The sequence below is a fragment of the Montipora foliosa genome, chromosome 9 (genome assembly GCF_036669935.1).
Source record: "Montipora foliosa isolate CH-2021 chromosome 9, ASM3666993v2, whole genome shotgun sequence".
NCBI classification, from domain to species: domain Eukaryota; kingdom Metazoa; phylum Cnidaria; class Anthozoa; order Scleractinia; family Acroporidae; genus Montipora; species Montipora foliosa.
Window position 1 is genome coordinate 24773116 of NC_090877.1, and position 5000 is coordinate 24778115.

At 42.7% G+C, this 5000-nt stretch overlaps 1 protein-coding gene across 14 annotated transcripts in view; it reads left to right on the forward strand.

Moving 5' to 3' along the window:
* The window catches only part of LOC137970314 (uncharacterized), a 36888-nt gene that overhangs the window by 22312 nt on the left and 9576 nt on the right, over positions 1-5000 (forward strand). Inside the window, exon 3 of one of the 14 annotated variants that reach the window (XR_011116794.1) lies at positions 4617-4869. The exons of the other annotated variants lie outside the window; for them this stretch is intronic. The gene's annotated coding sequence lies outside the window, so the exon portion shown is untranslated. The remainder of the gene's footprint in view (positions 1-4616; positions 4870-5000) is intronic. 14 annotated transcript variants of the gene reach the window in all.

Here is a 5000-nt window from a genome sequence, read left to right on the forward strand (position 1 = left end):
GAGTCCATGTTCTTTCAAAATTTCCTTCTGGCCTTCATCAAGTGATTGGTAGGTACCGAGGTCGATTGATACACGGTCGTCAAAAACAGGGTTTTTTCGCCTAATGTGCGCAGGGTTGGGATGGTATTAATCAATATTTAGTTTGATGACCGGGCCTAGATGGGTGGGGTGGTCTGAGTGAGTGGTAAACTAAGCCCCCTCACAACCCCCTGACGTCCGAAAACCTAGGAGGGGACTTATTGACTTATGTCCTATTGTTTTTGCACCAGTACTGTTTGTACAAAACCTTAAATAAATAAATAAATAAATAAATAACTCAGACGAAAATTCTAGGGTAACTTTGTCTTGACGATGTAATTTACGAAAAATCTAGGACAACTTTCCTTGAGCACCTAAATTACGAAAATTCTAGGACAACTTTTTTTTCCGAAATTCAAGGCAATGTGTTCTTTCCCTTGAGGAGAAAATTTCCGAACATTTTAAGGTGACCTTACATCCGAACAGATATTTTACTGAAATCATTCGTTGGGTGCCCCTGTTAGTATGGCGTGTTCACAAGAAAAGAGCAAGTATTTTTCAATTTTTATTTGAATATGAAGGTCTATTAGCTTTCCGAAACGCGAGTGACTAATATGAGCAACCACATGACATTTAAAAACTAGTAGTAGCTATCGCTAAGTGCCAACGAAACAGTCAATATAATACAAAGTTTGCAGATTTGTATCAGAGTTCCAAAATACCCAACAGTATGTAGTTGTAATTTTTTTGTTAGAAAGTACTCATGCAACTCAACTTATCTAGTTAACAATAATACAATAATAGAAATTGCACACTTTGTATCTCCAACAACAATGTAGATGTCAACGTGTTTTGTAATAATATGGAAAGTACTGCTGTAATTTTTGAACGATCGTAATTTTAACAGGAACATACAATAATTACGTTGAAAAAAATCAGTGACTTCAAAAAATCGCCAAAGCGTTTTCAGACTTTTCAATGTGAAACATGCAATGGGGAATCAAACTCTCTCGCACATGAAAATTGTTTCACCTGTATTTTGCAAGATAAAGCCATGAATTATAAGTCAAATTGATCGTTGAATTATGTACTTTGCAGATAACGTATTTCCTTTGAAAATTACATTTAATTGTTCTACTCGCGGGCCAAAATCCGAAATTGCCGGTTTTATAGTTTTGAGCTCGTATTAAAGAACACTCAAAGAAAGTGTACACAACACAATGGTCAGGGCAATGAGAAAAAAATGTGTTTTCACTCACCTCCGAACACAAGATCATCAATACACGCTCGCGTAATGCAAGTTTGTCTAGTAACATTACACATCAAAACACACGCTGATTGGTCCCTACTAAAATCTCCACGTACACTTACATTACACTTTTCACAGCACGATCGACAATGTTTCTGCCTGCTGCAATACTTCGCTTGGCACTAACAGGGGCACCCAACGACCAATTTGTTTAAAAATGTATTATTATACCCCAGTTAATGAAAATAAATGTTATTAAGGCATTTTCAGGTGTTTTTCAGTGTTGCTGGGAAAACATTATCTGTTCCTTTTTCCCAGCAAGACACACAAGAAATTTCGCAGCCAGCTAGATAAAATTGGTTGGTTTCCCAGCCAGCTGATCAAATTTATTTCCCAGCCAGGAATTCCGCGCGCTTTCAAATCCCTCGATCCGAAACGACCGAACAAAAGCGACAAAACCGGGACAAAACAGGTTTTTTCCGCAAGCGCAATGACTCTGACCAGCCGTCGTATGTTTGTGACTACTCTCTGGGAGAGGGAAGGGGTTCTTTTTTTTTTTAGCCGTCCTCAGTCTTCAGAGTTTCTACAGCCAGCTCGGGTTGAAATGCTAGAAAAAATCAGTAATTCCCAGGCAAAACCTCTATCAATAACAAAATTTCCCAGCCAGCTCATCGAAACATCTGCATTTTTGCCAGCCAGCAAGATTCCTCTGGGGAACAGATAATGTGAGGAACAGATTCCTTGGGTGCCCCTGCTCTAAGCTGGCAGCGTCGCATCTTCGCTCGGCTTGTTCGTTGGCAATAAAAAGGACAGAATGCAGGAAATTCAAAATCCAAAGATTTACAGTTTGTGCAGTTGTATTCATGTCCAATTTTTAGACTTAAAGAATTGTATTGTAGCCTTCTTCATCAAAATTATAAAATTAAACGAGACTTACCTTAAGTCGATGTTTAATTGATTCTACTTCGTCATCAGTCAGGAACAAAGGAGTTACATGAGAAGCATGCGCATGTTTATCAGGTCAGTCTTCAAAGGGAGCGTTTCCAGGGAAGAGCAAGAGGAACGAAGGAGCTGGGTGGGAAAATAGCTCAGTGCTGGGCATGTAACTCCTTCGTTCCTGACTGATGACGAAGTAGAATTCCAATCAAACATCGACTTAAGGTAAGTCTCGTTTAATTTTATAATTCTACCTCGTCATCAGTCCTAGTCACTACTAGTTACATGAAATTTGAGACCCCCGAGAAACGCGACATAAATGGCTGGAAGGGCCTGGTAGAGAGAAAACGAATACGTAGCTAGTGAAAAAAAGGAAACGTGCATTTATTTGTGCTAAAACGTTGCCAGTGATACATGAAAGGGCAAAGCGAACTACACGATAAGCGATAACCTATGAAAAGACTGGTTTTGGAAGTGCTCGAGCACGGAAATGCCAACGTTTCTGATAATAGGCTTATTGTAGTGTTTGGCGAACGTGTGCGCATTGGACAAACCGCCTGCCCTGAGGATGTCCTTCAGCGCAACGCCAACCTGAGAGGCAAAGGACGTAGAGGAGGACCGACTACTGTGGGCAGCAAACTGAGAAACGTCGACCCCGGCGTCCTTGAGCACCGACTTCGTCCATTTGCCTATGGTAGTGTTGGAGACAGGTTTGTGAGGTCACACCTAGCTGAGGAGTAGTTGTCAAGTATTCGCCCGGAAAGTTGCGGTTGCACTCAGGTAGTGCTCGAGGTGTGTAACGACACAAAGGTCAGGGTCGGCCCTGAAAGCCGCAAATTCTAGGGGAGCAATATGCTTCCCAGGATTGGTGGTCTTTAGTGGTTCGCATATGGTAAACACATATGGGTCTGGAAGCTTTTGCATGCAGTCGATTCGCAGTTTGGACAGAGTTTGGCATCATTCTTTGCCAGGAAAGCAGGCAGAGCAACCTGGTCAGTTTAAGGGTAAGAACTTTAAGGCTGCGGGGTGCTGGTTGCAAGGTTTTGAGGTAGCGTAGAACGACACTGACGTCCCAAATGGTGTTGTACCAGGGTAGAGAAAACGAGAAACGAGGGGATGTGTTCCAAAGGTAGTGCCCCCAAGCAGGGTTAAAACCGAGGACAGCGCGGATCTCGCCGTATTGATGGCGCTGTATCCCAGATATTCCTGGAAAAGAGAAGCCAGAAAATCGATTCCCTGTTCAACAGTGGCTTCTGTCTCACAGATGCCCCGCTGCGCACTGAATTTTTCCCATTTTCCCAGGTAGGTGTTGTACTGTTTGCCGGTACCCGCGCTCCAAGAAGCCGTGATAATGGTCTTGGCGTTCAAAGAAAGGTCCGTGCGATCTAATCTTTTGCGGATAAGAGGCATGCGAGCAACTCTAATTTCTGGCATGGTGAAGAGGGCGTAGCTTGTCAGGTTATTTGGCGGAGCCAGAAGGTGGCTGCTTGGTTTTAGGTGGACTGGTGGACACTTTGTCATGCGCATTGCTTTTGCGAACCACGGTTGTGTTGGCCAGTTGGGCAGTACAAAGATCCCCTCTGCTTTGTCCTCCCGTATTTTCTTTAATACTGACGTTATTACACTGAAAGGAGGGGATGCATAAAATTTCATGTCAGACCAAATTAGAGAGAACGCGTTCACAGCGATAGCCCCAGGACCTGGCCGGTAGGCGACGTATTGGGAAAACTGGTAATTTAGCCGGGAGGCAAATAAATCCGTGTCTAGTTTGAAATGAAGCTCGTGGAGAGCCTGTGATAAAGACGTTGCATTGAGCATTCACTCAGTTTCAGAGCCTCTACATTACTCGACCTGGTAATATGCGCGGCGCTAAGCCAAACATCTTAAGTTATGCACCAACTCGGAACCTAGGGTGAAACCCAAGAAATCTATCCTCTATGACGGATTAAGATTGGAGTTATCCGGATGTGGGGTGAACCTAAGCTAGTGAAATAAGGTAAAGGTTTCAATGGCATTGACAGCACAATCATTGTAAGTGCTATCCTGAAATTAGAGGTCATCAATATACCCACTAGAAATGTGGCCCTTCTCATGCAATTCAGAGAGGGCCGGTTGCAAGAGTTTCGAGAATTTTCGGGGGGCACAGCAAAGCCCATTTGAGAGGCAGGTAAATTGGAACAGATGTCCTTTAAACAAAAATCTGAGATATTTCCGGGGAGATTCGGCAATTGGCACAGAATAATATGCATCCTTTAAGTCAACAGATGCCATAAAACAATCTTTCTCAATTAATTTGGTTATGGTATGAATCGTGTCCATTTTAAAATGGATTTGACAGCATGCTGAGTAGCGCTTTTAAATTGAGGATCATTCGATGAGTTCCATCCTTTTTGATGTCCTTTTTCTCTCGAAGGTAAATGCCGGAGATAATTTCGCCCAAGGAGTGTTCAGCAGGCTCGATGACATGTTTGGCGAGGAGTTTGTGAATTTCCCCCGCAACTATAACCTCCTCAGGAGAAACACTTTTCTTATTAGGGGGAATATAGGATAAGTGAGGATCAGAGTCAAATTCTATTTAAGGCCCATCACTGCACAGTGGATAGTATTTCCCTATCGGAAGTAAGGGAATGAGATACGTCTAAGGAATGCAAAATACACCCAGAAAGGTATTTAGCACAAGCGTTCTGAAGATATGCTTTTAATCGTGGGAGAATGATAGCAAAATATCTTACCGCGCGTTAAACTTTTTCTGGGGAGGCCAAAATTATTTGTCGTTCTCGCCCTTTGACTTCTTGTG